Raw genomic sequence first — 24,767 nt, 5'->3', positions numbered from 1 at the left:
AGACCTAATTTTCTTTGCTGGCAACAGCTTTTTTGCAACATCAGTCCATTCTTGTACTCTCAGATGTCACTTTGAGAAATGCATGGAGTCTACATTATCCCTGCCTATCCCAAGCAACTATTTGCATCACACCTTGGAGTCTACCCAGCAAAGAAGAAAGGGGTTTCCTAGTGATGATGGAAGAAGGGAGAACCAAAGACAATTCATCTTTTGATTATATGATGGCATTACCAACAAAAACAAACTGAACAAGGTTGATGTCAGTCACCACTTTAGAGAATATGAAAATGCAAAATGTGTTTTGAGGATCTGTTCCCACTGATGTTTTTTCCAAAACTTCTTTGACTAAATTTTTATTACTCAATAGTCTGTACTGCAGGAGGAGGACTGGGAAGAACAAGAAATTACTTTCAAACTCAGGTGGTCTCTTTCAATCACACATTTCTAAAGAAACTGTGACCCTTTCACTCACATGGAAGGAAAACAGGATTGGAATGGTAACAAATCTTTTTACTTTAAATCGTGCTTTATTTTCTTCACAGGTGTTCTATAGCTCACTGGATGACCAAAACTATGCCTCAATTCATGTGAACCAAACTAATCCTCTGTTGAAATGAAGTTCAGGAGAAACACCAAGTAGTTTATGACACTGAAAAAGACCTTATAGAGAAAAATAATTTAAAAAGGAATGAAGTTGGCTTTTCAAAAGTTTGGTTTGTTTTTGTTGTTTGTTTTTTTTTTTTAAATACAGGAAAGCAGCATCCTTGATTACAAGCAGGAAATCTTTAAAATGAAAGCCCTTTCTGTATTTGTTGAAGTTAAGTAGCAATTAGCCACAAAGGAAAAAAAAATGGAAAGAGCAATCTCAAAAGATTGAGTCATTATCTCCAAGGAGACACATCTGTACTTTTAACAAGGTCAGAACATTTTGGTCAGTTCTTTGGGGTAAGGGGAGATACACGATGTTGGCTTATGTTTCTGTAACAGTAATGACTATTCTGAAAGACTGCAGACTACCACTATGAATTATTAGCCTGGAGGTCACAATCTAAAAAGATACACCATCATATCCAAAGTACAGATGGATTTATAAATGCCTTGAGGTAGTGGTGAAAGGTATGTTTGTTTTGGACAGAGTAGTGCAGAAGATCAGGTGCTGTGAAGTTCAACCACATCTGGGTCAGATGGTCCCAATTATCTTCTCATCACAGTTAATCAAAAGTTATCCTTCAGCAGCTATATAATGACCTATGTAAAAATAAGTCCAGGATTGGTGTTTGGCTCCTAGCAAGAAAAAAAAGCTTCCCTGTCACAAATCAGTTAGGGTAAGCTGCATCCTTGCTTGAAGTCTCATTAAAAAGCCTGTGGTATGAAAGTCTGCAGGTGTGAGATGGTGTCTTCACATCAAGTGCCAAAATGGAATATAGGAAACTTTGACAAAAATATTTATGGGTATACCAGCGGAGAGGAGAAGGTAGCTCTCTGTCCTGCTAACTCACTGTTCTGTCCTTTTTGACCCTATCGATGAACAGCGTGTGCTCCCAAAGTAATGCTCTTAACTACAGGGAAAAGACTGATCTAAACGAGAAGCAAAACACATTATTAGGAGAATACAAGGAGCATCAACCTGTTCATGTCTTCACTGACTGTAGTTACCTGTTCATGTCTTCACTTGACTGTAGAAGGTAGCTAGTCACAGCAAAAAAGTTTTATTCCCCCCTCTTTCCCAGAGCACCCCAACACCTTAAAGAGAATTGACAGAGGAATCATCCAACCCTGATTTCACTGCATCATTCAGTCCAAAGTCCGCATGTGTCCATTTTGTCTGGAGCACTCATCTCAAGCCCTGCCTATGTTACTACTAGCCTGTGGTCACACCTGAGTGAGCAGCCTACGTCTGCGATTCCCAGGTAGTTTTGCACGTTTCTTTTTTAAACAACATCCTGTGTTAGCAGGAACAACAGCATTAACATCCCTTTCTATATAAGTCAGAAAAGAAGTTGCCTCTTTGTTACTACTGTTTAGCTCTTCTCAGGAAGAGAAAAAAAAAATCAGATAATAATCTCCTCAAATCCAACCCTAAATTACTCCCTCTTCACTCCACAAACATAGTATCCTAGTTCTTTAAGCTCTACTGAAGTGTTGAAGAGCAAGTGCTACAAAAATCATGTTGATACATAAACTAAAAAGAGTGAAATGAAAATTATAAAGCAGCTTGGTATAAAAACGTCTTGACCATGATCTTCAGAGTTCTGCCTGTCAGTTTTCTCCTTGCAGGTATGTGAAGGGCATTTGCTTTCCAGGGACAACAGGCTTGGATTCATTTAATACAGTTTTAAACCTTTAGAGTTCCAGTTGTTGAGAAAAGGGAAAGAAAAACACTTGAAGTGATTTATTTTCTTTTTGTTTAAACAACATATCCAAGAGAGCCCCAACACATAAGCTAAGAGGACATCATCATGTGAAGTAGAATACTTACAGGTAGGGCACATTGTTTTCTCTTCTTCCAAGCTACTAACATCTTACTTGGCAACACCGGTCATTAAAGCCCACTCTAACAATTACCCCAAGATCACAAGGGCACACTGATACAACAGAGAGCCATCAAGACTTCTCCACAGGCTGTGCACATACTACACTACTCCCTCATCTCCACACGCATTCCACGCAACTCTTTTTGGAAGAATACTAGGGTAACAGCACAGAAACCAGCAGTTTTCTCCTTGACAGCAAGTTTTTTCTTAAGACAGCAGGTACTGCAATGTTACACCTACTGATCAGAGGCATGCTTTTGTCTGCTTCCTTGGCAGTCCCAGAAGTGTGAAGGTTCCCGCATACTGCTGATCAGAGACCTCCCTTAGAAAACACTGCCTTGGCTATACTGCTGTAGTTAGATGCATCCAGGCTCACTTCACGAGGTAATTATCCAATGTAACCGTAAAGAAGAGGTAAAGCCATAGCAAGAATTTGCTTTGTTGAAAATTTCTTTTCTTGCTGATAGTCTTTTTTGCTCATGACCAACCAATGTCTGCTCTGTAGATTTAAAGTACAATAAGCAGCTCCACCACTCTCCATGCCTGCCTTACCATTTGAAACGAACGGTACAATTTCACCCCTGACTACTAATTCTTCAAACACAGCATCAAACTCTTGCCGTGCCTACATATGACTAAATATTTCACACTGATTATCAGAAAAGCATGCATGATAAAGCATATTTAAAGAAAAAGAGAAAAAGAGACTGAGATAATAGAGTCAAGCGGCGATTAGCAGAAATCAGGATTAGGTCTGTGTATTCACATATCCACTGACCTGTTTGGGTTATAGGTTACCAGAAAGTGCGTTGAGTTAGCTCCTGTTATTAATCGTAGCTGTTAGAACCATAGGAAGACATTTTAAAAGAACAATTCAAGTTAAAACACATATGTCATTAACCATGCACATCTCTGAAAAGTATAGTTAGACAAGTCATCCAGGTATTTTAGGCAACATAAAAGTGGTAGCACATTGGTAGCATATAAAAATGGTAGCACAGTGATATGGCATTTGCTTTAATTTCTTTCCTTAAGGATAAGTCTGGTAGACAGTAACTGAAAAAACTAGAATGAGATTCTGGTTTACTTGTATTAGTGTAGTTAAGGACATGCATGCATGTAGAACTAATGAAGAATAAAACCAGATTTCCCTTCCTTTGCCACTGAACATGTGTCCTGGCCAGCATAACAACTGAACTAGTGGCAAAGCAGTAGTTTAGCATGCAGCCTGTGTTTGCAATACAGGCAGAATCCAACTCAGTCAATATCACAATTCTTGAGGAAACAATTCTTCACTTTTTAGGCACTGCCAGACAACTTCTATTTCCACATCATAGCAATTTATAGTCAGTTCTGGAGATCCTATTCTATTTTAAAAAATCCTGAAAGACTGCTGTTATCTTTACAAGCAAAGGCCATTCTTTTCTGCTTCCATAGGTTGTTTACACAGTGTCATTTTGTATGATTATTTAGCTTGTTTTCATATGAGCACTGAGGTAAATTAGTTTGCAGAATCCACATCGGAACAGAAAGTAATTAAGATAGCAGAATTAAACAGTCACTGCAGATTATTTGTAAATTCAAATTGGTTCAGTTTAGCATTAACCCAAACCAACAAAAAAAAAAAAATCCAGTTTCTAGTCAGTTTTGTCTTTAACATTAGCAGGAACATTAGACATCGCATTTCCAACTAACCCTTTTGATACAAGAAAGTTCTCATCCAAACCAGTGATTTCCCAGAGGGTTTAAAAGGTTAACTTCAATTACCCTTACCTGGCAAAAAGAGTTATAAAGCCACTCCTAATAACCCCCCGATTCCAGCCTTCTTATAATTGCGCAGGATAAAGTAAAGCACTTCAGTAGAGAGTGCTCAGTAGCTGCAAAAACTGGCAGGAGAGAGAGAAAACCTGCCCCTTTTCTAAAGGCCTGCAGTGCTTTCTTTTGTGATTGCCATCTTGCATGCAGTGCACTACAGCCTTCACATTTGATCCCAAACACATCTTTCCCTTATTTCATATGCACATAGTTCCATTCACACTTTACAGCAGAAGTTAGCTCTGCAGCCAAAAATTGTACCATTCTCTCTGCCCGCTCCATTTCTTCCTGTCCCACATGGCACCCCTCACTTTATAGTGAACTGGCTCAGGAACCAAATCCAGATTTAAGAGCCAAAAGCTCACAAACTAACAGTCCAGTGATACACATGAGCCAATGAAACTACTGTGCTACTATGCAAGCAATTCTGTATGGCTCACCACTGCTGAGAGGATAAAAAGAGCCAGTGAATTCCTCTCTGTGCACGCCAATGTTCATCTACAAGGAAAAGACTAAACCAAGACAAAAAATGTCCAGTCGTGAAAGATGCCAGAAAGCCCACCTGTTGGTTGTGTCTTTCACAGACAAGGCAAAGTTAAAGTGCTCAAGGGCCAAAGAGACTTTCTATGTTATCATCAGTACATTGAGATCTTTATTTCAGAAAAAGTTTTGAAAAAACCTTACTGGTTTAGGGCTTTTTGTGTTGATGCACATGGGAAAGTAGAAGACAACATGTCATTTTGTTGTTTATGTTGGAACACACTCAAAATAATTCAATTTCAGTATAAGAATAATACAGTAAGTTTTTAAGTAGCAGTCTTTTTTAGGTAACTTGTGTCTGCAAATAGCTTCTATAAACTGAATTTCAAATGTCTAACTGAAAGCACACACTGGATAATAATAGGTAAAATACTGAAGTATACAGCTGTTATGCATTTCATTGCTGTGAAAAAACAGTCACAGATGGCACCTGCAGAGAGCAAAGTTGGACCTGAAAGCTTGCAGATTTCCAGCTTCCTCCACAAGCATTTGTCCTTGTTGAAAATGAATACCCTCCATCAGACCTTCCACCAACATCTGTATGTCCTGTGTCATCATGTCCCCCCTCCCCGCATATGTGAGGAAATGTTATTAGTGGGATTATAATATTCCATTTCTTAATTGTTACTAATCAAAGGAATAAACATTTTATAATAGTTACTGCTATTATATAATCATAGATTTCTTTTTGATTGGAGCTTTACTTGCTTACTTTATTATGTAGTCAATAGAAGCCAAACTACCTTTTTCTTTCCTTGCCATTAGCAATGAGTCAATGGAAGACAAAGAGAAAGCTGATTTTTGCTGTTTTTTTCTGCACTCCTCCGAAACAAGTTTAATCAACCCTCTGGAAGCAATCCTCCCAGTGCAATGAATTTGTTTGGACCTTGCATAGGTGCAAGTGTAAGACAAATGTGAGAGAGAGAAAAATTTATTTCTCTATCACAACAAGCCATTACCTCCATCTCAAACAGCACTAAGTAAAGCCATAGCATTTGTCTCAGTAAAGACATTAACTTAGGAGAAACCTTGTAGAAAGCAATCAAGACTCTCACAACAGTTTCAGAGGTAACGATGATCTCTGGACAGACACTTACTGGTAGTTAATTACCACCTAGTAGAACCAGAGCCAACTAAGCACCAGCTACCAGGAAATGCCCAAGAGGCAATTTATGCCATTAAAGTCTTTGAAATTTATTTATTTGATAGTATAAAGGTAAACAGCAAGTTTTTGCTTTATCTACTACAAAACTTAATTTGTGTCATTGGCAACATTTAAAAGGCCACTAGTAACCAAGAAGAAAGCCACGCTACAGTCCAAGATTACATTAGGTTTACAATTAATGGGAACATGTCTGGGATTTAGTTCCTAGTTCGCTGTACTCAGAAGTACAGAAGAGTCAGATGTGTTCAGTCACTGACTAGAGAAAATGTCAGGCTGCTCATCTCAAAGGCAAAAAAAAACCCCCAAAACAAAAAAGGGACAAATCTCAAGATATTCTGCTTATAGTGAAAGGGGAAGAACCCAATCCTGAAGATTATTTCTATGAAGTTAAACAAACTCTAAATGTATGTAGATTGCATTAATTTAAGCAGAAGTTTAAGATGGATCACAAGTTGCTACATTTTTTAAGTATAACATCACTATGAAAAAATAAACCCAAACCTGGCAGATTATTACCTCACTGCTTCTGCTCTCCTGTCAGAGATTCTACAGTTCAGCTTATAGTATGGGCTAGTGCTGTCAGTTTTAAATCAATCTCTTCACACCTCAAACCACTGTGGTTGTTAAATGCAAATAATTAATTGCACTGATAATGAAAATGCTAAAAAGTTTTCTTGCACAAATATGACCCCTACCATTCAGTACTTTAATCCTCTGGAAAAGGTAAAAAAAAAAAATCAGTGGATACACACTCTTGGTTAAGTGTAAGGTATGGATGGGAGACAGGGAGAAGCTATTTTTATCGATGACTGATTAAGATTACTAAATCAAATAAAGAAGTAACCACACAAAGGTATGTTACAATAAAGAAGATAATGGGTTGGTTAAAATGTATGCTGTGTAGCAAAGTGAAAATAAATGTAATAAAGATTAAGCTAACCAGACCCTCCAAGTACTGGAACAGGGGAAATAGAGACAACGTTCATATGCCCAAAGCCTTTTCTTCATGACAACTTCAAGTCAGAAAATCCTTTCTTTTTCAGATTTTTTTTCCACCTGACTAATGACATCCAACTGACTAATGAAGTCCTCACATTAACTCCATAGTCAAGCCAAGGCGGAAGTCACCACTTATATTCAAAGACCTTTTTCTTACAGTTGAACAACCATTTACTTATTTATTTTTTACTTTTTTTTGGTAGGGGACCAGACAGCTCCTTATTTAAAGTGCTCAACATAAGCCAGAGGAAATGGAAAGCTTTTCTTCAAGGTTCAAAAGCAGGATTCAGAACCTGCTACCATTAGCAGAACAAACAAAAAAAGAATCAAGATAAAGAAAAAAAGCAGCAATAAAACCTATCATGTCTGTTACACTGTTTTCAGACTTATTTGGCAACGTCTCTCTCTTGATTTAGAGCACTGGGCAGCAAACCCCCAAAATTCCCTCTGAAAAGGTCCCATGCACTGTAAAAACATGTGGGAGGTACACACGCACTACAGCTGTTAATCAAACTTCTGCAGTTCAAAGCCAAAAAGCTGCAAATACTCATGAGGCAAGCATGGTGTAAAGATGTACTGCAATGTTAATGCGCCAACATGTAAATACCCACACACGGAAAGTTTTACTCCTTCACCGCAACAACATGCTTCATGGAACGCATGAGGCTTCACTAGGCATTGACCACTTACCCAGAGAAGTGTGAAGAGCCTTAGAGGGGGGTGAAAGAAGCAGTTCCAAACACCTACCCCCAAATCTGCACTGGGATCTGAAGATCCTCACTGGCTTCAGAGTACTGCTCAGTCAAGGGAGACCTGAAGCTAAGTGGCCAAAAAATATCCTGTCCAGATCTGCTAATATATGAAAATAAGCCTGTTTGGATGAGTCACTACTTTGCCAACTTTTTAGGTGTTTTTATCAAAGCTCTTTTTTCAACTACTTCTAGACACAGTTTAATAAATTCTTCTCCCCTCCTCCCCAAATCTATTTACTTGTTTGCAAAACTGCAAGTATTTTTGATAAGAGATTACAAATCTAATTCCTCCTCAGCCAGCATACAGCTGACAGGAATAGACCAGAAGAAAAATGAAATTAGTATCCCAAGATTTGGAGGTGTTTTTAGTTAACACTGATTCAGATCCCATGCAAATTACACTAGTTCTGATAAGCCCTCACTTGCTGTTTCCAGGATTTCAGTGAAAACTAAGAAACAACTAATTAAGGCCTTAGGATAGCTTCTTCCTAGAGGGCAAATGGAATCCATCTACATACAAAACTTTCAAAATAGTCACTGGCAAAGTGTGCATGTTTTCAAAACCAACATTCACAAACAGTTTTTGAAATGCCAAATATCAGAGACAAAAAGAGGCTGAATCAGATGTTTTGACCTTCTTTGAAAATGACAAAGACTACAGGAAGAGTTAAAAGGCTTTTAGAGCATAAGAGAAGCACAGCTTGTTTCTAGAAAAAGTATAATCCCAACCCATTTGAAAATACTATCCTGCTACTCCGTCCAAACAGTAGCACTGTAAGTACACCAGACGGTTGTGACATAGAAACAACCAGCCTATGAGTAGAAGAGTTCCACAGTGACCAAACTCTTCATCACAAAGCTGCAGTACTGTGCTACATCTCTGCAAATTATTTGTGGAAAATGTGTATTTTCCCCCCTTCATGCTTCATGACTTAATGAAAGGATCTTAAAATACCAGGGGGAAACAAATGAAATTACTTGAACAAGAAGGTGCGCCCAGACCTGAGCTGTCCCATGATAGGATTGCTCTCCCATTACTTGCCATAGCATTACAAGCAAGACTTACACCAGCACTTGATACTGCAAAATTTTGGAAACAGACCACTAGTAAATACATAGCTTCCCTCCCATGCCCCTCACCAGAGAAAACCACATACAGCTATAGTTACAAGCATCTCAGTAAGCGTTTAATGCCGGGGCTTCTCTCTACTGAAAAGTCTTTGGAGGCTTTCAAATTGGAGAAGACAGACAAGATCCTTGCTTGCATGCTGCCTTACAAACTAATCAGCCTATTCCTTCACTAGGTAAACCTCACTGCAAATGGACTTAACCCAGCAGATTCCAACAATGAAGAGAAAATGAAGATAAAACATTTCCCAAATGATAGATCTATCTGGCTTTACTACTTTAACTAGAGTCAATATCTTCCTTCAGTATGCTTTAAGCATTTTTGGCTAGTATCAGCAGCATTACTGATCTGATTCATTGTTCCCCTGTTCAACTCCCATCTGTTACTCAAAACACTCATTCCTATTATCTTGTTGCACTTCTTTTTTCCCTTCTCTTTTAGAAAGAAGTCTTTAATATTGTGTGTGCATGGTCACTACGCCATACAAGATGCTGGTCTTGCTCCTACTGAAGGCGATGAGAACTTGACAGGAGAAGAATTTAACTGAGGTCACAAATATAATTCCTGCTAAGGGTAACATGCAATTGAGCATAGCACTCACTGGCCTTTCAGCCAGCACCGGGCTGAAGCCAGTGTGTTTCAACTATCCCTGGCCTAAAAGTTTAAAAAAAAAGTTAAGGGTCTACCTTAAACACTTGTTGCTTACTTCTTCCGCTAATAACGCAAGAAAAGCTAGCTGTAGGTCAGATCACACATTCAGCTAACCTAGTAACCCATCTCACACAGTGGCCAGAGTAAGGCTCCCAACTCCATGAACACACCGTGGCAAAGACCTTAACAGCTTAACCACAGTTAAGTTTCACAGTGGAACTGTGGTATGAATTATAGGAACATTGGACAACATTTCTTTGGACTTCTTTCATTAAGGTAGCAGATTAGAAAGGGTTACAGGCTCACATTCAAAGACTTAACCTAAAGACATTTGAAGTTTCCAAATGACTTTAACTTGCTATGCATCGAGACAAACACCAAGCTTAATAAGGTAGAGCGTTAATGAGCTAACAGTTGCCAGATTTGGCCCTCTAAGTATGAGGTAAAATATACTAGCTTAAAGTCAAGCAAAGAAGTTTATACTAAAGCATTTTAACTTGAATGAGAATGGGTTAAGAACCTGCACAAAGTTACCACAGCTCTGCAGATGCATATTAGCTTATTAAAACTATTGTAACTCAGTGTATCACAGTCCTTAGTCTCTCAAGTCTCTCTTGAAATGCTACAGAGATAATGTAGTAGTACAGGTACTTCACCCCTGTATTCCAAGAAGATAACTTCTCTGGTTGAAGGATACTTCACCACCTCTATCCCCTCTTCTTATAATACCATTCTTTTTTTCCCCCACCAGTAGTCCTCCACCCATAATTCAGATTCACTTCTTCCAAGGTTAAAGCAGTTTATAATGCTGGAAGAGCAATAAGGAGCAGTGCGTAGTATTGAAAGCATTTCCATAGAAATCTGTAGTTGTCCTACATCACTGGTGTTCCACACACTAGAGAAGGTGTTTTTATTCTACTTCCACGCTGTTCTTGTCATCATTTACACAGATCACCTGATCACAATGTTTTGCTGTACTTTTAAATGCTCCCTGACTTCTAGTTTATGATGTTCTGTAGCTGTGAGCAGAACAAAAAAAATTCACACACAGAAGTTTATATTTACTCAAGACACATACTGAATGTGAATTTGTCCAATTCCTTCCTCCCTACACTAATTCCCACAGTGACATAAGATAATTCTACCTCCAAACAGACCAGCACAAGCCAGTAATTACCCCATTGATAACACCCATTTCCAAATCAAGCAGGGAGCTGTAACGCCCACAAAGAGCCTCGATAATGCCCTTAAGCAGGCAATATTTCACATATTAGGTCCTTATGGAAATGCCATATAGGCACCTAAACTTCTATTGGGAAGAAAGAGTACAGATATCCCTAGAGGGTCTGCATTTGTTTTTCCTCTAGCATGTGCTTTCTTGTTGCCTCATCAAGTGAAAACCTATACTGCTTCCTCAAATAAACGCTTTGCGAAAAAACACAGCTACAACTCAGTTATTAATATTAAGGATTATGTTAAGAATGCACCAACTCATTTGACTTAGTATTAGCATGGTTACAGTTTAAAACTATCAAAAGCTTTAAAGTACATTCACACAGTTTCTAAGATTAACCAAATATTAAACAAAAATACCACTTTATAGCTAGAAAATGGGCCACTTTTCAATACATTAATGACATCTTAATTGGTTGAGTTAAAACCAACATTCAAACATCCTTACTAGGTATTGCTCTTCATAATCACTGGAAGATGATCAAGTTCAGACAATCTCTTCAGTTGGAAAGAAGAAATACATCTATAGCAATGAAAATTTTATTCAGTTCCACAAGAGAGAAAAGTATCAACCTATAGGTCTTTTTATAATATAATACACCAGTTGCACATTATATTAAATTCAGTTGCAGTGATTAAGCATTCCCTTTGCAGACAGAAGGGCAAAAAATGATTGATTTTTCACGTGATCAATTAAAGCTAAGTAATTCTATATTGTAGAATGAAAGATGATTTCCTGCCATAGGACCAACTGCCTGTGTTGACACTTCTTTTACTTCCAATACCAGAGGTGAACTGAAACAACTGCTAATTGGGTAGTTTTTGGAGTAAAGTTCTACAAACCAGCTACAAGGGTAGCAACACTATTTAAGAATCTTGACTTACCAAGTGGATGCTCTGTGCTAAAGAAAGCATGGGTAACGTTGTTGGGCAGAAGCACTTTTAACTTGCAACCAAAGCGTATTGTTTAACATAAAAGGCACATTTTGTTCCCAAAATTTAACAGTTTAGGTCAGTACTAGTTTCCTTTGCCAAATTTCTTTCAGGAACACTGTAGCTAATTGTTCTTTGTGTTAGTCCAGATCTGCAAGGCAGGCATGACTGCTAGAAAAGAAGAGATATAAAGGCCAGGTAAGTAGTTTTCCAATAATTCTGTATATATGATATGATTATCACAGGAAAGTTAATAATTCTTGCAAAAGGACTAGAAGAAAGTCAGCAAAGCATTCAGTAAGATTTTAAAAACTTTCACAGGAGGCATTCAGAAATGAAATGAGGGGAAAAAAAACAAACAAAGCAATGTAAGACCACTGGCTTTCAAACCTGTGCTATGCAGAAATCAAACGTGACTACATTCACTGCTTAGCACAGCCTCTTATCAGCATTTTCAGAAGCAAATCTCCCCTTACTGCAAGTAATAGACTCCTAGAATTGACAGAAAAATTGAATAGCTGACCCACAGCTTTTACAACACTGCACAAAAAAACCCCCCAACACCTCAAAATGATTTTACATAGCATGTGCAGAGCATGCTACTTCAGAAATTAAGATATGTCCTCACTCCACTGTGCTGGTGGTATTTGCAGAAGGCAGAAACTAGCTTTTCTTCAAGCATTCTCCAGGCAGATGCGAGAGCCGAGTGGCATCAGGCACCACCAGTGACAGCGTGGGAGTGATGCGCTCCCCACTGGAGCAGAGGAGTTCACCTAGACAGCAAAGCATTGTACGACCTCAAACAATTTTTCAGTTGATGGAAAGAAGAGATGCTTTTGAAATCTAGGTCTTCAGCAAAACACATCAGGAGTCCCACCCTCCCCACACATGGAAGCATGCTCATGCTCGCTGTGCCTTCTCCACTAGAAGGCAAAATGGGTTGTCTGCAGGCACCCAGCCAATAGCAGAGTCCAACATTACTTTTTTGCTTCAACAGAAAAACTTTCAGAAGAGGAATGAAAGTTTAAGTTGTCCAGATCTTTAGAAGAGGTAGCTAAATTTTTTAAGGTTATGTCCAACAGTGATGAGGATTAGGAGCAACAAGAGTTATCCATATCTGATGTATAGCAGTGGGAAAAACATCAAACTCTACCAGCATTAATATGCCCAGACAGCCTTATTATTCACTTTATTTTCTCAGATACATTTTAGAAAGGACATTCCTTGGGGTTTGGTGTTTTGGGTTTTTTTCATTTGAAAATATAAATCTTATTACTCTACTCTTTATTCCAGTCACTTTTGTCCTTCTTGCCCTTGAGATTAATTTGATGTAGGAAAGCACATACTTTGCATAGGACACAATACCCTGTATGAAAGTAACTATTAGATTTCACAAAAAGTGACCAGGCATCATCATGCAATTATTTCTTTGTTACACAAAATGTTTTTAAGATGGAGGTAAGACAGGACAAAAACACTGGCTCAGTCACCTCCAGAAGAACTCTTTATAATAAAAAAAAGAGATTATACAGGTAAGACATTTCACTAAGTTATCATATTCACAAAAAAGTCCAAACCAAAACCCAAACAAAAACATACAACCTGAAAACCCTATTCTTAATGTTTGATTCTTGGAAACAAAAAATCAAAAAAATAAAATAAAATCAATTTTTAGAGTGAAGCCTCCCAACCTACCAAAGCTGCAGTGTTACTAAGTAATTGTTAATATGTTGTTATGTAATTGTTAACAATTAAGTTTTTGAAATGCATTAAAATCAAAATCAGCATTTTCTTGGCGTTTTGCCATTAACAGACCAACAATTATTTCATTTTTGCAGCAGTACTGCCAGTGTAACAAGTTGGTAGCAATCCAACTGAAAAGGTACTCTGTTTCAAGCTTCTTCCCTGCCCAACATTAATTGAAATTGGTTTACATTACTTGACCAACACAACAAAAGCTAGACTGCTGTCGCTTGACTATAAGAGTACATCATCCTTTGGATATTACTGCATAACTGAAATATAGTTTATATGTGCGCACAAAAATTCCACAATATTTAATACTGTAGCATCTTATGTCCTAGAAAATTATGTCCTAGAAAAACCTTTGATCATAGCAGCAGGTTTGCCATAGCTGAAGTCTGAGGCATAGATGGCAGCCTCACAGGGAAACCTGAAGGGTAAAACACACCGACACCATCATGTCCCCTTGCAAATATTTGCTTTCATTGCATCATTTAGACTTGAAAGTTCATTTGCCAAAATAAAGCAATGTATCCAGAAAAGAAATCTCTCTTGTGCATGTTTTATCCAAAAAGAAAAACAAAAACTGAATGCAGAGGTCAAAAAGTTCCTCATATACATAGACCACCACCTATTCTCATTTAAAATTGCAGCAAGAATACATACCAACAAAAAGCCTCACATAAGAACAATTTGAGAACCTTGCAATGTTCTCGAGAAGGTCACAGAAACTGGAAGATACAAGGAAGTGCTGCTGTTCTCTTACTGGAAAGGTCAACACAGATGAAGCTGGAGAAGGTAACTGAAGCGTTTGTCACCAAATATGCCTCAGCCCTTGTGTCTGGACACAGATCTCCATGACTAGTGAAACTGCAGACCAGTTCATTCCTAACTTGCAGAGTTGCCTTTCACAAACAGCAACGCGACTCTTCAAGGCCATACAAATGGGGCACAGATATCCCTCCCCATAGCTACTCCATTCTGGAATACCTTCCGAGAAATGTTAGAGTTGCAGGCAAAACAAAATAAAGAACAACTCATTAAACCTAAACCATGTGCAAAACACTGGGCAGCATGTAGAAGTACAGCATGTCATTCTTCTAAACAAAACGCTGTCCATCTCAAGAACATGAAAAGGCGTGCCTATCAGTATGCCGTAGCTACATAGCTTATTGGATAAACTGCACATCAGGATCTATTCATCATCATTCATCCTATTTTAGTTGTGGTTGCTGTAGGAAGGGGGGAGATTAAATATTTTACTTCCATTTGCAGCAGAAAGAAGTAATCCACACGCAATCCAGTTCAGTGCTTACATTAGATACACATCAAATCAGTCATCCCTTGAAAGTACAGAATCAACATTGCTGGTCCTTGGTCTGCTGCATCATGTGAAAGCAATTATGAAGCACCCCATAAGGCAAATTACAATGCAGTTACAAAAGGTAAAATCCCAGATCTGTATGCCCTATGAAGAACAGGCTAAGCAGTGACTTAACATCAATATTAAGCTCTAAGAATTTTTCACCTTAAAAACATAATAGGATACAATACCTCAGAATAGCTATTAAGACACCAAAAGGAAGTATCATTTGGGGCACAGAGGTCAATTCTAATAGCCAACCATGTTAATTAAACACATACGGCCTAAAATAAACCTGGAACTACACACACAGAAGTGTACATTGTCATAAAGCGGTGCAGGGAAAATCCATCAGTTTAAGAAGTATGCTCATAAACCAACCACAATTACTATTCTAAAGACTTCTGAATTGGCTTCTTATGTGTATTAGTTGAAAAGCCAACCAAAGGTTATTTTCATAGCATCGTTTATGGTCTACATAAGTCTTTAGAAATGTAAGATTTAGAGCTAAGTCACCAAGACAAAAACAGTTTTTTAATCCAAGTTGTGAATGAATTGGTGTTATTGTCTTCAGCAAAAGGAGTTTTTCACCTCTTCAAGATGAGTTAGAAGTCACCTTCTTCTGAAAGCAATGTAACCGCAGGTCTGCCACTAGTAACATGTACATGTGTTCAAGAGAAACACCAGGCATGAAAGAGCTTTTTAATTTTGTCTGCTTTCACTGATAGCATAGTACATGAAGTTCTCATACAAAGTAAAATCAGTTACAGTCAAGTACAAGCTCCTATCTACTTTAGGGATAGAATGGCCAAATGTTTATGACCCAGAGCAGCTCCAGTGCTTTGCATTCAGCTGTGTTACAACACAAGACTATCAGATATTGCTAGTTTTTTCTGTGCTTGTGATTCTTAAACTATGATTCTGGGGACAACACATATATTCCTAGTACTAATGAGGTTATTATTTAATGCCATTAAAAGCCATTGGACCATGACTGTGTATGTGCTAGATAATGGACCAGATCACTCTTCAAAGTAATTAAATTACAACATATACTACTTATTTTTAGAAGGCTCAAGGAGTTAATGTAAGTAGTGTGACTACTGGTAAGCAAATTACATCCAAGAATGACGTGAATGAGAATCTTAGCTCTTCAATTCTAGGTAGAGGAGATACTGGGAAGTAGCTATCAACAACTGACAAATAGCACCAAAACCATGTATTATGTTTATATATGATTACATTTATGTCTATTATCTAGACATATTACATGGAGGTGGAAAAAAGGAAAAAAGTTCAGCATTTCTGTATTTCTGAAGTTGTTTACCTGCATCTTACCTTTCCACATTCACTGAACAAAGCATAAATAATAAAATCCCTGGTAAACATCACCTGTTATGCTCAAACTGCATTACCATTGTACAACATGGACAGAAAACCATTTTCAGTGAGAACAACATAAGATTATTCCCACTTGTGAGAGGAACGAAACCTCGCAAGATTTTTAATCAGTCAGTTATGATGCACTTGCATCACACAAGGTTTTTATGCATTAATACTAATCTTTTCCATTGTTATGGATTATTTTTTTCTTTAAATCTATAACATATTTATGAAGTCAAGTAATCATGGGACAACTGAACACCAGGGATGAAACAAGCAGCTGAATAACCTCTTCACTCAGATAAACAGCAGCTGAATAATTGCCTGACTGGGCACACAGGCAGCCTGGCTTGGCCCTTTAAATAACACCTGCTACACACTAAGAGAAGTTGTGCTTAAGTTTACTTGATGTTTTCCTACTTATCAATTTAAATTCATGTGCCAGATAAAAACCCTTTCTTCCTGCTGGTGTTTGTTATGTTAAAGCACCTCTTCAAGCAATATTTTAAAGAACACTGGAAGCTCCATTGGGTTACTTACTGTTTCTGCATTTAGCTGCAGGTGGTTTGGGAGTATTTTCCCCAAGTAAAGGTTTACCTTGTACACATACCTTCTTAAAACTTGTCTTTAGCTTTTAGACTTACTGACTGCTGCAACAGAGAACAAAAGCCATTGCCAAATAATTATTATGGCAACACCTTTCAAACATGAGGCAAACTTCTTAACACAAACAAGATTTTTTGGCTACACCTAGTCCTTCCAGGTAGCAACAGAATTATTCAATTATTGTTACTTCTGGCTCTTTCTCCCCCAACCCTGTATCTGTGCTCTAAGAAAAATGCATGTCTTGTTTTGCTACCAGCTCCTGGTTTTATATTGGCAAATTCCAATTGAATTCCAGCCATCACAGCAGGGGAAGAGTCCCCCATGTTTTAGAATGAACTTGATACCTCCTACCTCAAGAGATGATGGACAAGGCCATCACAGCAGCGATGCCACATGTTCCCAAGACAACCTCCCCTTAAACAAGCCTGCTATATTGCACCTAAACAAGCAAGCATGCTGAAATCTGGAATTAAAAAGGGAATCCAGTCAGGAAGACAGATCTCCAGAAGATTTCAGCTCATGACAGACAAGTATGTCCAAATTAAAGGATTCTCCCTTTTCATTCCTAATACTACTTGGTTTACTATCCTCATGATCATTAAAAGAAAAATATACTAATGAACAAACTGATACTTCTGTCAGATAAAGGAAAGATCTAATTTTGTGCATTTTAGGGTAAGTTAATTGCAAACATTTTTTTCTTAAATGTTTGGGAGACATCTGTTAAGATCCTAGGCACTGCTTCAGAACCACCTTACTCATTTTTTGAAATCAAAATGGCACCTTGCTGTAAAGCTGAAATTTTTTACTTTTTTTTTTATTTTAGAAGTAGTACTATTTACCTACCAAAACAGTCCATCTCCTTTCAAACTGCCTTATTACTGCACAAAAAAACCTGAGGAGCTCTCTCTGCAACCTTGTTTCTGTTCTCACAGATCCAGGACAGCCTGCATGCCAGTTGTTCTCACAGAATACTTCACCTACACGGAAGGTCACCTGCCCTGACTGACAACTGAATATTTTAAGCCTCAAATACCTACCTACAGAGAAGAGGACTTGAAGTTTAGTGCACCTGTTGAAAGCCAAACTGGCATCAGCATTTCTAGTGAAGCTGTTCTACATGCAGAATCAGGACCCGAAAGTACAGAGTTAATAGCCCACACAGGCACTACCACACTACTATTTTACACTGCTACTCTACACCAAAGAAAGAGTAAGCAAACGCATCTCTGGCTACAAATCTCTAACATAATGCTGTTTCCCCATACACTCAATATAATTCTACTATGTCATGTTCTTGTGCATTAAAGTGAATGGTACAAGTTACCAAAATACAGAAGTGCCAATCCATAAAGAGTACTTGCTTTCAACTGCAGTGATTATAATGCTCCCCAAGCAGCTTTAAGTGGAACACTGATACAAGTATGTCTAAGTTTCACTTCACCAGCCAAAGCTTCAAGAACAGAAAAGTTACCTTCCCACAACAGAGAACACTTAACTCATCAACCAAAGGATTGCAAGTTTCACCTACTGACTCTTGTCTTGAGCACAACACAGTGGTACATTCTTTGTATTCTCCATAATCTTCTCAACAACCCCATTCCACTTAGAAGCAGCAAGAGCCATCGGTTCCTTCAGGGCTTCTTCCAGAAAGTTAAGCCTTCACCCACTCCCCCCCAGGTCTGGCATAGCCATTCTGCCATTCTAAACTCCACACAGACCAGGCCTGGGAGCTCTGTCTCGCTGGCAAGAGCATAACCAGAACTTGGACAGTTTTCATGATGAGGTGGTGCAGTTGAGCCCCAGGGTCACTTAAGACTGCAGATTCATGATGTCTTTAGGCGCAAGTTGCTGCTGCAGCTGATGCATGCGCAGCATTCCATGGCTGGTACAAGGCAAGGGAGGACACCTGCATTACTGCACAGTCTGCTAATAAAAGAACTGGCTTCGCTTCATAGTCTGTAAAACTACACCATAATGAAGAAACCACTCCCATCAGGAAAGAAACTATGGCCTTATACATTATGTACGCAACAATTCAACAATTAGATAACCTGGCAGGAGCTCTGAACATTTAGATATCTGATCTGTAAGCAGTTAAAGTTAAGCATCTCTCAGAAATAAAGTACATGAAATAATTCTATTTACAATTTCTCAGTCTCCACAAAATATGTGGTGCTAATATACCAACACAACTCTAGATTCTGAAAAGTTTAGTGTAATGGAACAATTTAGTCTCCCCAAAGCCAGCCAGCAGCTGAAGTTGACAAGTGAGAGTACTAAACTTCCAGTTTCCATGGAAATGGAATTTGGATCAGTACAAACAGAGATTTCAGAATTAAAACCACACACTCTCCACCTTACACTCTCTACTCCAACATTTGTTTTCCTGGGTAACAAGGGTTCAAGAGAGACACAGATGCCATATACATTTGTGATCTAGTAACTCAACCTGCCTCGTGGCTCCTCATTTTCACTTAGAGGTAGCCACCCCCCTATAAGCCATGCACCATAGTGGTCAATTTAGTGGCAGCCAGCCAGAAACATTTTATAAACATGACAGTATCCCAAAACTGTGCATTTGGGAGGACAGATCAGTTACTAGTTATGTGATATTTCATATGGTAAAACATATGAGAACTGCTTTACAGCCCAACACTGAACCACACTAAAACAGGAAACTCATACCATACAACATATCCACAAGGAACAATCAGTAAAAAAAAATAAAAATCTCATTTTTATTGTTGATATGACCCATCAGAACTGTGGGATTTTTAGACTGTAAAAATCCATTGGCTTTAGGCAAGAACCAAAAAGGTGTATTTTATCGCCACTAATACAACACTTATGCAGCAGCCGCTGCCCAGCGCTGCAAGGGAGAATTCCAACTTGTTGATTACAACTGCAGGATGCTCACTGGCAGCTAGAACAATTTGCCAATGGTATTTATGGCTCCTGTTCCTTGTGTTTGGCAAAAGCAGGGGAAGACTAATTTTCTGGAAGTATTTACATTGATTTTGCAACTGATGACAACACTCCATCTGCTCTCAGACACTTTGGTGCCTCTGCCAATTTCTTCTGTAATGTATCACGTTTTGTTCGTTTACCAGGTTTGAAGGGGCCATTTCAAGTTGTGAGCAAGAACTTGAGGTATGAACATGTAACCCTATGCCCTAAGCAGAGATCAGCAGACAAATAGATGGTATTTCAAATTACTTGCCCTCTCAAAGACTGTCACCTCCAGAAGCCTGAGGATATGGCTGATAGCTTCAACAGAGCTGTTGAAATTCCTGAACCAACTCATTCTTCTAAGAAAAACCCAAAAAGCCCCATGGAAATTAAGATTTCACCTAGTATTTAAAAATGCCACCAAGTAAAGCAACATCCTTGCTATGCCAAATAGCAGGCTACCCCACAAAAATTTGAGATTCTTACCCAGCAAGCGCAATTCTAACCACAAAACTTGTGGTGTAAATCAAACAGATGGAAGGATTCAGTTTCCACCTGTTTGCCTGACACCCTTCATACACAAAGTTAAACATTAAAAGAACCAGCAAAAGCAAATAAAGATTTGAATGCCTGAGATTTTTTAACTTTAAGGTATTTATCAAGGCAGAACCACACACAAATAACTTCACTGCTTTCCCCAACTTTTTATAAAATGATCAAGCTACCTTTATGTCATGCGTTATGATTCCAGATAAAGTACTCCTACAAAATGTAATAGCTCATCTTACAGCATCACGTAAGTGAAAAGTAACCCCCCAAAAGTCACATACAGAACTCTTTAAGATCAAATACTCACTCAATCTACCATAGAAAAATGGATTGCAAGGTCAGAGATTCCTGAAAAGTGACTATAACTTCCAGCAGCTCATAGAAGAATTGTAAGTATTTAAACCCCCAAGGGCTTAGATAAACAGCATCAGTCTGCTCATCTGTTTCATTTGAAAGTAGGAAAGTAGGTTAGTGTGAAATGGTGTCCCTAAGAAATAATCCCAACAGGATTAATGCAGAAAATAAATGCTTTAATCCCTTTTGTATCAGTACACATGTGTGTAGATTCATTTACTATCAGGCCCAGTCCACAGATACCTCAGATCTGTGGTGTGCAGGTCAGACTAGATGATCTAAAGTTTTCTTCTGGCACAACACCTGTCTCAGATTATCTATCCTATCTGTTGACAACAAGAGAAAGAATTTGCCTGTAAACACAATAATCCTTTCTTCTAACAGTTTGCTTTTTTCTTCTAATTTCACAGACCACCTAAATAGAAGAAAAAAGCAAATCATGGCAAGTTACAAAGCAGGTGTCAGCCTTATTCCACTGCTGCAATTTGTCTTCATTACTTTTAAACCCTAGGACCACAGTGACAAGCCCAGAAAAACCAATGGATTTGAAATAAGCCTTTTTCTCTGCTGGGTTCCTACAATATGTAAGCAACTTACTGCTTCAAGTTATAGGTTTTGAGAGAAATTAAAAGCTGAAAAAATTCTGAAATTGCCAATCTCTTTGCATTTAGGCATTAGACTGAGGTTTGCCTTTGACTCAAATAAAAGACCAATTCAGCAGCTACATCAAATACAGCAGCTTGTTTTGGCAACCTCATTTTTAGGAGATCAGATTTAGCTACTCAGCTTTAATACTCTTGTTTTTGAATTAACCATCTGTTCTGTAACATTTAGACAGACAGACCTTGTAAAGTAGGATGTCAGTCTCAGGGGTCTTGGGGCTAGAACACACATATATACATGTGCGCAACAGGCAAACAGAGCCCATCAGAATGGGCTTCCCAACAAGGAAGTTTTATTGTTGTTTTTTTTTTTATCTAGTCTGTGGTTTCATTTTATCCAATTAGCAAGAGGAACTTGAGCCAACAGTGTAGGCATGTTAATCAATTAACACAAAAAGGAACAACTTTAAAAGGCTTTATAACAAAAAGACTTCTATTTACAACAGCTGTAGGTCAGAGATCTTAATCTAGGCCCTTTTTAAGAAGATTGCCAAATATAAAGCATGCCATTCCACTGTAAATTGTCACTGTAAAGGAAGTGCAAAATTCTTACATGAAGACACAGAAAGCACTCCATAGCCAATCATAGGTATTTTTAAAGTACAGTTGCTGTGAAAGTATGGAATTTTCTTTTTCCCCTTTCAAAAGAGATCTATACAAGCACACAAATGCTCTGTTATTTAAAGTTACATTGAAAGAAGACAGGACTTACAGGTGTTGCTTGACTAGTGAACTTTTAACACCTTAATCAACTGATCCCTGTAAGAGAAGCACACCAAGAAGCCATTAATTTCAGCAGACTACCAACACAAGCGGCTAAAAGATGGCCAAAGCATACTACAGAAACACTTGACAAGCTCAGAGGTCCCAGATCTTTAATCACCCTTTGCCACCTAAAAAATGGAGTTTCCATAATATCAGTGCATTTCCACAGACATTGCCCCCAATATCACAAATACTATGCTTTGCAACTGATACTGCTACAGTAGGCTGTCCAAGATCTAGCACGTCCTACTTCCACAACACGGTCAGTAATAAGGGCTTACTGGTCCCAGGCAGACACTTAACTGACCTCCAAGACCTTCCTACAAAAGCTGGTACAACTGCTTTTACAACAGCTCTGGCAGTGAGCCTGCATGTTATCGTAAGGCTGGAAGCACTGAAGTACTACAATGTTTATTTCAACTCTAAATGAAAGTACTGCAACTACACATCCCTATAGACACAGGGCCTACTACAATTAACTCTTCTATTCCCATCCATCTTCTACAAGAAAATCTCAACATCAAAACCAGCAATATAGAACAATTTACATGTTCTCTCACTCCTGCACACAGGATAACCTGTGTTCACTGCACACCGACTTTCCACAGCACAGATGATCGTATTTGCAAAAGTACTTAGCAGTGCCTCAATTCCACCACAGCCCACCTCAACTGGCATTGGGCCACTGACTTTGGAACCAGCGTAACGTGCATATTCAAGAGCCCCATGCTCAAGTTTCAATAGTTAGTCACTTTTCACATCTTCATAATACATTGCTTTTCAGCAAGTAAACTAAGGAGCTAAACTCTGAGCCTCCAACACAAGCTAGCAAGCAGTTAAGTCTTACATTTTTACCAAAATCGGGTAAAATTCCTCAAGAAACCGTTCTGAGACACCACAGTGACTCCAAATCACTGTCTAATCTTGATAGAGAAAATAGAAGTTATCACTAAGATTGATACCTATTGATGCATATGACTAAACAATCAGCAGAAGATGCCAGAATATACCGCTATCCTGAGATTTCCTTCCTTTAAACCTCCCCCTGACTCATAGTGTAGGTTCTATTAAATTAACTTTTAATTTACTGATTTTTTTAAATTAAGAAACTCAAGATTTTGAAATTCAGGTGCCTATACATAAGTAACTAAAACAGATGCTGTGATGCTCAGGTATTTGCCAAACTTTCCAAGAACTGATGCTGTAGTTGCTGTGTATTTTTGCACAAGTGACCACTTAGTGAGTTTCCTTTGTGTTCTTACTCCTGCAAGGTTTCATCCATCTCTAGTCCATCTACTATTGCCTTCTTGCAAGACTACTTCATCTATAAGTAGTGAAGAATTAACTTCCCCCCCTTTCTCTTGATAGCATGTTCTAGCATTGTTTTTACAAGAAAAAAAAAATTCAGGTAATTGAAGGGAAGAAAATAAGGTTTCCATAAAAAAGGTACACCAAGCAACCTACTCAACATACATTTTATCAACTGTGTAAGATTTGTACATCAGTACTTGAACCAAAGGGGAACCCTTTCTCTCACCAAGCAAAGTGACAGTAGAATGGCTTGATCAAGGATTTAATTTCACGAAAAAATTCTGGTGATGCAGCACCCAGTGAAGCACAGGGTATTAATCAATTATTCCCCCTCAACTTCATTAAAAATCTGTTCTTCTGCTCCCCCTTCAAAGCTTGTAGCTGAAGCCTGATTTATCATGTTGGGCCCAGAGTGGGATGTTTCTGTAAGTCAGTGAATTACAGGCTTGTCTGCGACACAGGGTGCACAAGTCTAAATACACAAAGGAACACCCACTCTACTATTCCTCTCACAAAGGAAGTGGCATGTGAACAAGCAGACCTGAAATCCTGGATCCATTATCAGGCATATGTTTTTTCCATATGCACCTTACTCAAGTACGCACATACACCAATTAAGAGAAAGATCTTATTAGTCCTTTCCTATAGAAAAGTCTGTATTTTTAACTCCTCATTATAGTTCTCATCAGGTGAATGTATAAAGTAAATTGTTAGAAGTACCCTGAATAAAAGCTTTTTTCTTCTTAGTCAATACATTTTGCATTATCATCTCTAACATTCACTATGTTCATAGCTTTTTTTTCATTAAATAATTCATAGGGAATTTCAATATATTATACATTTCTGACAAGTTTCCCTAAAGCACGGTTTGTTTGCTTCATTTAAGTACAGAATCATTAGATTCCGTATAAAAATTCAGCTTCTGCAAAGCTGAGAGTTTACCCTAGAATTTAGTGAAAGGTCACATCAACTTGCCCTACTCCACCTATTTAAACAAAGATTCTGCAGTGGCCAGAAAAAGAGATGCAGAGAAAGTCCTAGATGTTCTGCATTTACCCAGCAGAAGTGCTATAAAGCAAAAAAATGTTTAAAAAAAATCACTGAGGAGAAGGCTTTATTTACACCTCTGGTTTAATTGCTGGAAGTATGAGCAAGGCAATCCTATCACAGCTGATGGTGGTTGTGTGGTACAAACACCTCTTAAAGAAAATAGACAAAATGACAGATTCCTTCAGGCTGGAAGGACCCACAGGAGCCCAGCCTGCTGCTCAAAGCAAGGCTAACACTCAATTCAGACCAGGCTGCCTTAACCAGCGGGGTCTTGAAAA

The 24,767-nt window shown here is 38.3% G+C and overlaps 1 protein-coding gene across 2 annotated transcripts in view; it reads right to left on the bottom strand.

The window, feature by feature from the left end:
* RASSF8 (Ras association domain family member 8) overlaps positions 1–24,767 on the bottom strand; it is a 90,264-nt gene that overhangs the window by 51,717 nt on the left and 13,780 nt on the right. The window contains exon 1 of one of the 2 annotated variants that reach the window (XM_069806677.1): positions 22,076–22,093. The exons of the other annotated variant lie outside the window; for it this stretch is intronic. The gene's annotated coding sequence lies outside the window, so the exon portion shown is untranslated. Of the gene's footprint in view, positions 1–22,075; positions 22,094–24,767 lie in introns of those variants that run through there. 2 annotated transcript variants of the gene reach the window in all.

Source organism: Haliaeetus albicilla, chromosome 19, assembly GCF_947461875.1.
Source record: "Haliaeetus albicilla chromosome 19, bHalAlb1.1, whole genome shotgun sequence".
Taxonomy (NCBI): Eukaryota; Metazoa; Chordata; class Aves; order Accipitriformes; family Accipitridae; genus Haliaeetus; species Haliaeetus albicilla.
The sequence above is the reverse complement of the archived record's forward strand: the minus strand, read 5'-3'. Positions and strand labels throughout refer to the sequence as shown.